The sequence below is a fragment of the Mytilus galloprovincialis genome, chromosome 12 (genome assembly GCF_965363235.1).
Source record: "Mytilus galloprovincialis chromosome 12, xbMytGall1.hap1.1, whole genome shotgun sequence".
Lineage (NCBI taxonomy): Eukaryota > Metazoa > Mollusca > Bivalvia > Mytilida > Mytilidae > Mytilus > Mytilus galloprovincialis.
The window spans coordinates 58,488,368-58,499,759 of NC_134849.1; positions in this window are offsets into that span (position 1 = coordinate 58,488,368).

The window sequence follows — 11,392 nt, forward strand, 5'->3', positions numbered from 1 at the left end:
TTACCACATTTTGGTCTTTTTTGACATCTGGAATCATCCTAGCACACAAAGATGTTTACAAAATTTGTTATTTACAATAAATTTGACCCTCTTATTATCACCAAAAACAAGAATGTGTCCTCAGTACACGAATGCCCCACTCGCACTATCATTTTCCATGTTCAGTGGACCGTGAAATTGGGGTAAAAACTCTAATTTGGCATTAAAATTAGAAAGATCATATCATAGGGAACATGTGTACAAAGTTTGAAGTCGATTGGACTTCAACTTCATCAAAAACTACCTTGACCAAAAACTTTAACCTGGAGCGGGACAGACGGACGGACAGACTAACGGATGCACGGACGAACGGACGCACAGACCAGAAAACATAATGCCCCTCTACTATCGTAGGTGGGGCATAAAAAAATCAATATTGTTATTGAAAATCAATTTTGAAATACACAATATAATCATGATAATTGACATGTAAATGACATTTTTGGTTGAAATTCTAGCATTTCTTTAAATTTTTTTTTGAAAACAAAAACTAAGATTTTTACCACAATTTTAGTCCATATGTCACAAAAAATGAAACTTTCAAAAGGAACTGTTGTATATAGACCTTATTTAAAAATTGTGAAAAATCAATAGGTCAATCTTGACATTCATTCAACTGACAGACAAATAAGGCTTAAATTAAAATATTGTTTGTTTGCAGTTTACCGACCGACCCTTGAAAATCCTCCCGACTGTGAAAATTCTATTGCTTTAAATTTGAAGAAATTTTTTTTAATACTTCTATTGACGCGATCCGGAACTTTGGGTCCTTTCCGGAAATGATTTAAAGTCTGGGTCAATTACGCATTTCAAGTTCGGTTTTTCTTAGCTTCCCGTCAAGCGTTCATGTGACCATTTAATGATAAAGCAAATGGAAATTGTTTACAGGTATCCATGAAGTCACGGAGGAGTACTTTACGCTGTCGTCTCGTGTCAATTTTAAGACAAATAACAAACAAAAAAGTTAATTAGTAAACTGTTTATACAGATTCAGGCACATGTAATGATGTGTGATGATATCATTGACGATGATGCAGCGGATATTCATAACTGACACGATAACCATTCTGTCTCAAACAAATCGGGTACAGAATCTGTGGAGCCTGACTTTATGGAACCAATTTCAGTGGTTAAACAATTCGACAGCAGCTTGAAGTATGGCATATTTTCTACAAATCGTTGTGAAGACGACAAAGATGAAACCACTCCTCCGTGACTTAAATCTTCATGGATATCTGTAAATGTAACAGCCAGTATGTTCCGTCAGTTACATTGTTCCGGCGGAACTTTTTCAACTAGTTATTTCGTTCCAATGGAACTTTCCAACTAGTTGTTTTATTCCAAGTGCAGTCAAAAAGTTCTGGAAAAAAGTAGCTAGTTTAAAAGTCCCGGAAAAATGTATCTAGTTGAATAGTTCTGGCGGAACAGAACAACTAGTTAATTCGGTCAGAATATTGCCTTCATAACGGAATAAGTTGTAATTCATTGTTATACATTAATCTGAAATTGATATTTTTAAAAATACCCACATGAGGAGGAACTTTTGGGCTAGTTTGTTAGTTCCGGTTTTGACTAATTTGCCAAAGACGAACTTTGTGACTAGTTGATAAGTTCCTTTTGACTTTTGTAATCAGTATCTTGGTTCCCCTTTGAAAGCTTCAAATATAATATGTTACGCTTTTACTTTGCATCAATTCTCCAAATGGAACTTTGTGACTGGTTGATAAGTTCCGCTGGAACTTTTTGGCTAGTTCGTTAGTTCCGGTTTTGACTAATTTGGCAAAAAGGAACTTTCTAACTAGTTGATACGTTCCGTTGGAACTTTTCAACTAGTCACTTTGTTCCGGTGGAACTTTTAAACCAGAGGAAGAACAAAGTAACTAGTTATTAAGTTCCTCCGGAACTTTTCGGCTAGTTAGTTCTTTCCGCCCTGAACTTTCCAACGTCGGAACAAAAGAGCATTTACATAAACACGCCTATACGGAGGAAGGGCTCATTTGAAATGTTAATGGATATATAGATCATGCCAAATCGATAAGAAGCAACCCTAACTACACAAAGATGTAGAGAAAATGAATGGTTAGCTTGAAAAATAAATATACTCTCTCTATATTCAATCTATCTTCGATTGCAATGAGTATGCTCCTTTAGGATAATGGGGGGGCAGTGAGTGCCCCACTCATTGCATTTATTCTCTTTCTTGCAATATTAAGGGGACAACCATTTGATATTCTGGGGGGGGGGGGGGGGGTGGGGGCAGGAGGATTTTGAAAATAGATAACTCAGCCTTGATAATCACAAAAATAAATGGTTTGTTCTGTGGTAGTTTGAAATTAAATTACCTGACTTGCAATGTATAGAAAATAAATAACTCAGCAGCTCTAATCGTAAGTATGAGATGGCACCAGATTCTTCAAAAATTCATCTTTTTTCCCAAAACAAATCGGGAAACACTTCCCAAATTTTTTAATAACAAAAGTATAAATATTATTTAAATATACTTGAAATGTCTGAAAATTGGTTTCATTTAACTTGAGGTATATTGTCTCAGGAAACCTTACCTCACCTTTATTTTAACAGGGCCGTAACTACATGTAGGAAATTTCAAAACCAAACGCTTGTCTCTATATCAAATTGTGTTCACGGCCTTGCAAGAAGAAAGTTCTGTTTTCCCTCATACTTATAGCCCTGATTTTTCGGGATCAATGTTTCTTATTTATTTGTCTTTTGTTCTTTGATTGCCCTTCTGTATTCTGTTAGTGTTGCATTCCTTTTGTAATCTAGTAATTTTGTTATGAACTTGATCACGAGTTTAATAAAAAAAAAAAAAACAGCAGCCACAGGCCTAACTATGTGAATTCCATTTTTGCTTTATCATGCACATTGATCTTTTGATGTTGTCCCTAGAAACTTCAGTCTTGCACTGAATTTATACATTTTGCTTTGAGACCAAAATATTGTCAAAAAATTATTAAAACAAAACTTCATTTTCAGATAATGAAAGGGTCTTCGGAACACCCAGAAAGCATGATTTTGCATCATTTGTTCTATAGCTTCTTGGGCCTTCAGTGGCTCCAAAACCCTTCAAAAAATATTTTGCCTCCCTCCGCTCGGCGTAGTATGTTTGCCAATACATTTAAAAGTTCTTACTTATAACTAAACTTCAAGACTACCCTACTGAAAATGTACTTGGGATTCCAGTGGGATACCATTGGGATTCACTTGAATCCCAGTGGGGGGAAAAAATCCGGTGGAATCCCACTGGAATGTTTTGGAGTGTCAGTGGAATTCCAATGGGAAGTTTATCCCGATGGTATCTCAGTGGCATTTCCACTGGATTATTTCTATATTTTCCAGTGGAAATTTGTACTTTGTCATTCCTAATTATCCCACTGGAATTTGGACATGTGTTTTTTATAAACATATAATTCCAGTGGGATGTTTGACTTGTCGAATTTTCATTATAAAAAATTTCAATGAATTTAGCTGATAATTAAATGATGATGGACCTGAAAAATGTTATGTGTTGCTGTTTATATACATGTACATTTAAACATGTATAAAGTGACTAGAATATATATACTTATTTCACTAACAGTATTTAAGACAATTTAATTTTAAATTTTTCAACAAAGGAGTTGCACTCAGGTAATTAAAATTTATTTATTTTCAAGTACAATTAATTATTAAGTCTATCTCTATATTTAGTTAAGTATTATATCATGATTATACACAAATATTATTTCCAAGCAGTCTCTTTCTTATCAATTAGTAATAGAAATGTTATGTGCCAATCTGTTTTCAATTTGCCTCTGTGAAATGGACAGGAAATGATATGTACACACTCAATGGGGCCCAATGAAGGAGACCACATGTCTTTGTATATTTCTCTTAAATTTCTACAGTTCAAAATATAAAAATAATAGATAAAAGTTGGTAAATATCAGTTATTTGTTATTATATATATCAGATATTTAAGATTTAGGTAATTAATAGTATGCTTAGGAAAACATTGCAAGGAATCAAACAACTCCCTATAGATACAACCCCAACACTGGTCAGATTCAAAATTTGAACTTGCAGCCATTACAAGAAAAGATGTCTTATTTATCTTGACCAAAATATGAATTTTACCATGGATGTAGAGTTGTGGACTAAAATTTAAAAGAGCTAAAGTTATATTCTATTAACATTAAAAAGTGAAGATGTATTTTTCTGATGACATGACTATTGGATTTGTGAAGATTGATGTTTTCATATTTTTTGGATTAAATCTTCTGGTAAGTACTATTAAATTATGAATAAGTATTTCAACCTTTTTGAAAACTATGAAACTATCAATTTCCTTCAAATAAATTGTGACCATGTAGGATCAAGAAAATAACTATAAGACCATGCATTTTTTGCATATACATAATTACTATTGGATTGTCACAGTATGACACATGACTAATATATCTTTAAGACAATCTCTTCAATAAAATATTATTCAATAGTAGCTAGTTTTCGCAAAATTGGAGATCTGTAGTATGACTGTAATAATTTAATATATATAGAGACATCTTTTCCAAAAAAGCAAAAAGTATTATCTTTTAAAACTTAATTAGTACATATGTACTCAATTATCATGATTGTGGATCCCACTGGAATTATTGAAATTTCATTGGGATCCCATTGAAATTTCAGTGGAAATTGCCCAGAATCACACTGGGATTTTAAAAATATCACTGAGATTCCACTGGAATCCAAGTGGGATTTTTGAAAAAATATCACTGAGATTCCACTGGAATCCAAGTGGGATTTTAAAAAATATCACTGAGATTCCACTGAGATTCCACTGGAATCTTCTAAAAATCCCGACAAAATTGTCCAGTGGAATTCCAGTGGGAACCAGTGGAATTCCCAAGTGAGATTTATGTGGGATTTCAGTGGAATTCCACTGATTATTTTTAGTAGGGTATGTATGTATGCAATACATGTATATGCAGTTGGGAATTTAAAAGATTCATTTCTGCAGAGGCGGATGGTTAATCTAATTAAATGGTACATAATGACTTGACTATACTATATGTATTATTTATAATAAACAAATCATTTAAAAAATTGTATGTTTTCGAATATCAAAAATATGGTTGTGAAAATGAATAATAAGTCCCTTGCTTTAATGAAAATGAATAATCTTGCTTCAATAGTGCAGAAAATGAATAATCTGTCCTCTTAGTTTACAAAAATAAATAACCGATCAAAAACAAATCCTCCTGCCCCCCCCCAGAATATCAAATGGTCATCCCCTAAATATACCCGAACTGTGTGGCCTGTGTGAATTCAATTAAAACATGTCCTTAGGAGCTATGCTGCCAATTTTTTTTATGCGTTAAAAACATTTCAGTACAGACCATTTACTTTTAATGGGGTGCTATGGATTTCACCCCAAACTTTAGATTTCATTAAAGTCTGGCAAAAATATAACCTTATCACATATAATTAAATATTGTTAGAAATATAAAAACAGTCAAATGTCTTAATACTTTTTTTTCAAGTTGCCTTTTTTTCAATTGAGGAAGATTTAATGGTTATTTTTTTTTATTAAAGATAGACTCTTTAATACATTGTCCTATAAATCTTTAATATCTACATTTTTCTGATGAAAATACTCTACTCATGAAAACATTCTAATCAAGAAGCATACATGTCTGAATATATTTCTTTAAAACAGTTCTAGTCATAATGACATTCCTTGTTTATAAGTGTTCCAGTATTTAATAATTATACCATATTTTATGTCATAAATTGGATAATGACACTATGTTAAAGTTTCAGTTTTGGTTAAAAAGTTTTTTTTATCTGAAAATGCCTGTTCATTTGATGTTGGTTTTCAGCATGTCCAGTGTTTGTTGTTTTAAAATTTTTTTTTTTCTTCACAAGAAACTTGGTTTAGTGTAACTGCTTGTTTAAACTGTATTTTGGCTGATAAAATAAACTATTTTTCCTACCTACCGACCCTTCAGTCTGAAGGTACAGTCGGAAAACTGCAAACAAACATATTTTTAAGGTTGGCCTAGACAAAGTGATTACTATAGGGCACTGCAGACTAGGCCAGTATGCATGACCACTCAAGAGCCAACTCTCCACACAAGACCAAATGACAAAGAAAATTACAACTAGAGATTACCATACGTTAAACAACTGCCCGTCCCTAGAATTTTCATGGCATTCCATCTATGCCATCGATTTTTCATGGAAAAAGGATGGAAACGATGTAAAATTTGATGAAATTCCATGAAATTCATGGCAAAAATTGCCATTGTTTTCATATTTGCCATGAAAGAAATTTCATGGAAAGGATGAAAATCTATGGCAATCGATGGCAAAGTTTGGACTTTAACTTTTTGGGGGATGGAAACGATGGCAAACTTGGACTTTGAAATTTTTAAGGAAGGCAAACGATGGAAAAGCAGCACTTAGAAATTTTCTAAGATGAAAACGAAGGCAAATTGGACTTAGAATATTTTGATGATTTGAAACATAAAAAGTTACTGAAAACATTATCAAAAATCTAAATACATGTTTAGATTCAGCATATTAATGAACCCCAATAATTCCAATTTTGTTGAAATCAAACAAAAGCTTTATTTTGGACACCGATTTGCACCAACATGAAGACTGGGCCCATATACAAAAATCTAAATACATGTTTAGATTCAGCAAATCAAAGAACCCAAAGAATTTATTTTTTGTTAAAATTAATCTAATTAATGAGGACCAATTTGAAAACGGGACCCAAAATAAGAAATCTGAATACTGTTAGATTGTGCATATCAAAGAACCTCAAGGAATCAATTTTTGATGAAATTAAACAAAGTTTGATTTTGGACCCTTAATGTAAACCAATTTGATAACGGGTCCAATAAATCAAAAATCGAAATACATATGGTTAGATTCAGCATATCAAAGAACTTCTTATATTTAATTTTTGTTGAATGCAAACAAAACATTTTAATTTTGGAGCTTAATGTGGTCACAATGAACCAACTTAAAAATTGAAGTTGGCCCATAATCAAAAATCTAAATCTAAACATGCTAAATACATGTTAATATTCAGCATATAAAAGAACACCAACAATTCAATTTTTGTTGTAATCAAACTGAGTTTAATTTTGGACCCTGGGGCCTTAATGTGGACTAACTGGAAAACGGGACCCAAAGTAAAAAATCTAAATACACAGTTGCATTTGGCATATCAAAGAACCTTAAGAATTCAATTGTTTAATTATGAAATCATACTAAATAAAATAGTCTTATTTTGGACCCTTTGGACCTTAATGTAGACAAATTTGAAAACAAGACCAACCAGATGCTCCGCAGGGCGCAGCTTTATACGACCGCAGAGGATGAACCCTGAACACAACATTCAAGCTGGATTCAGCTCTAAATTTGGATTGTGATTAAATAGTTGACACAGCATAGGTTTCTGACACAGAATGAATGTGGTCTAATGAACTTAAAAATTTTGTTTTGCCTTTAAGCAATTCACTATGCTGTTGAACATTAATCCTCTCAAAAAAATGTTTGAAGAAATTTTCTTTTTATTTATGAAATCTGAAATGAAAAAAATTGAACCCCCCACCCCCCCCAATTTTTTTTTTCACATCACCCTTTCCCTTATTCTCAAACTGATCCCAAGAGAAAACGAAAACGGGATCCATCGGGATCCCAATGCAATCTTGGTGAAATTGTCGGGATAAGCCGGGATAAGCATCTGGAGGCGGGATCCCATTCGGGATAAATATCTGAAACTGGGATCCCAGTCGGGATAACTGTCTGAAGCCAGGATTCCAGTCAAGATGAAACGGGATAAATATCGGACACTGCGATCCCAATCGGGGTAACTGTCTGAAGCTGGGATCCCAATCGGAACTGTTTAAAGCCGGGATCCCAATCGGGATGACTGTCTGAAGCTGGGATCCCAGTCTAGTTAAAACGGGAAATTGTATGAACCATAATTATGTTGTTGAAAATATGTAAGTGTTTGGTTTCTGTGGTCGGGTTGTTGTCTCTTTGACACATTCCCCATTTCCATTTTCAATTTATTTTTATATGTCTCTGATAACATCAAGTACAGGTTATTGCATGGTATTAATTAACAATGTGTATGACACCAAAGCTGTCAGGTGAAGCCAATCACATTTAAGTGTCACTTAATATTCAGTTTGACAGATATTTATAAGTCAGAAAAATGCCAATATTTTCACGATAAAAATGGAAGGGCGTCCGAGAAATGTCAACGAGTGTTTTGCCAGACAAGTTTAGGCGTTTCTGATGTTCCCCAAGTTCCCATAAGTGCGTTTCTATTAGTTGTCCGGCATCAATGATAAGAAAATGATCGACATCGTAAAACTTTGATTTCTCTCAACTTTATATGTAAACTGTGAAAAAAATCATAACCACGTGCTTTGTTTTCAACTGTACTGAACATGAACAGTTCGACCCTAGAAAATACTGTCCTAAATAATGCGGCCACTATCTTATCCGCATGCACCAGGTGGCCCAAGACCACAATTAATGACCCCGCTTTTCGTTGTCCACGAATATAGTTCCTTTTAATTAGAGTGTATTTTTCCTTAATTTTTTTTCTTTCCTTTCCTCACTCATTCCTTAAATCTTTTTGGGTGGAAATGAAAGAAGAGAGGTCAAATAAATTTTTGGAGGTTGTATTTTAACTGATTTTGATATGGAATGAGTGATTAGGTCAAGTGCAACCAGGTGCTCCGCAGGGCGCAGCTTTATACGACCGCAGAGGTCGAACCCTGAACAGTTGGGGCAAGTATGGACAAAACATTCAAGCATGATACAGCTCTGAATTTGGATTGTGATCAAATTTTTGACATTACATGGTTTTTTTTTACACAAAACAAATGCCAAGATTTTACAAATCAATTAAAGATTTCTTCTTCAAACTTTTTAAATCTAAAATTAAATAGTTGACACAGCATAGGTTTCTGACACAGAATGAATGTGGTCTAATGAACTTAAAAGTTTTTTTTTGCCTTTGAGCAAATCACTATGCTGTTGAATATTAATCCTCTCAAAAAAATGTTTGAAGAAATTTTCTTTTTATTATGAAATCTGAAATGAGAAAAATTTAACCCCCCCCCCCCTTTTTTTTTCACATCCCCGTTTCCCTTTTTCAAAACTGATATCAATTCAAATTTCTAATGGAGTTTGCAACAATAACTACTCATTTAAATACATCATAAAATATTAAGATGTAAAAAAAACTGCTTGTTATCACTGAATGGTAAAGATTATTTAAATTTATCAGTTGGTAGTAAAAAGTGTATATACATTGTATATTGTATATAACAAAGATTTAAGTTGATTCTGGACAAAGAAAGATAACTCCAATTAAAAAAAATTCTTGCTATTGCACAAATAGGATATTTCTTGCTTACTATTCTGGACAAAGAAAGATAACTCTAATTAAAAAAAAATTTGCTATTTCACAATATTGTGCAATTAGATATTTCTTGCCATTGCACAATACTGTGCAATTGAAAAGACTTGCTATTGCACAATACTTAATATAATAATTTTAGATCCTGATTTGGACCAACTTGAAAACTGGGCCCATAATCATAAATCTAAGTACATGTTTAGATTCAGCATATCAAAGAGGCCCAAGAATTCAATTAATGTTAAAATCAAACTTAGTTTAATTTTGGACCCTTTGGACTTTAATGTAGAATTTGAAATTTGAAAACAGGACCAAAAATGAAGAATCTACATACACAGTTAGATTTGGCATATCAAAGAACCCCAAGGATTCAATTTTTGATGAAATCAAACAAAGTTTAATTTTGGACCCTTTGGACCTTAATGTAGACCAATTTGAAAACTGGACCAAAAAAACTTCAATAATCAAGAATCTAAGTACATTTTTAGATTCAACATATCAAAGAACCCAACCGATTCATTTTTTGTCAAAATCAAACTAAGTTTAATTTTGGACCCTTTGGACCTTAATGTAGACCAATTTGAAAACGGGACCAAAAGTTGAGAATCTACATATACAGTTAGATTCGGCATATCAAAGAACCCCAATTATTCAATTTTGATGAAATCAAACAAAGTTTAATTTTGGACCCTTTGGGCCCCTTTTTCCTAAACTGTTGGGACCAAAACTCCCAAAATCAATACCAACCTTCCTTTTATGGTCATAAGCCTTGTGTTTAAATTTCATAGATTTGTATTTACTTATACTAACATTATAGTGCGAAAACCAAGAAAAATGCTTATTTGGGTCCCTTTTTGGCCCCTAATTCCTAATCTGTTGGGTCCTAAACTCCCAAAATAAATACCAACCTTCCTTTTGTGGTCATAAACATTGTGTTTAAATTTCATAGATTTCCATTTACTTAACCTAAGGTTATTGTGCAAAAACCAAGAAAAATGCTTATTTGGGCCCTTTATTGGCCCCTTATTCCTAAACTATTGAAACCAAAACTCCCAAAATCAATCCCAATCTTTCTTTTGTGGTCATAAACCTTGTGTCAAAATTTCATAGATTTCTATTAACTTAAACTAAAGTTATGGTGCGAAAACCAAGAAAATGCTTATTTGGGCCCTTTTTGGCCCCTTATTCCTAAAATGTTGGGACCAAAACTCCCAAAATCAATACCAACCTTCCTTTTATGGTCATAAACCTTGTGTTAAAATTTCATAGATTTCTATTCACTTTTACTAAAGTTAGAGTGCGAAAACTAAAAGTATTCGGACGCCGGACGACGACGATGACGACGACGACGACGACTCAGAAGCCAACGTGATAGCAATATACGACGAAAATTTTTTCAAAATTTGCGGTCGTATAAAAAGGTGATATTTACAGTTTTCGGAACATCTCTTGACTTGTCAATAGGGGTATGGATGTGTATTGGCTAAATTTGTAAAAGTGATTGCTTCAATCTTTCTGAATTTTGAATATATATTTGGATTAGGACAATACATTACACACACAAAAAATTGGACAAAAGTGCATGGTGCAATTTTTTTAATGATGCAAAAGGTTATAAAGAACTGATAGAGGAATTAATTGTGGTCTGTGGCCTAAGAGGTGCATTTCAGCAAATTTAGAATTTTTACTTTGGCATCTTTTCTGAATGATCTATTGGTATTGATTTGTCAAACTATATGAGAAGAAATGATTTTCGCTTTCATTTGATAGAAATTTTGTGAAAAAGTCACTTTTCATATTAAATGCCTAAAATGTAGCTTTTTCACTTTTTTCACTATCTTTTCAAAAACAGCATGCTTAATTTCTCTCTGACAGTTTTTTTCTGATATCTATTTGTGT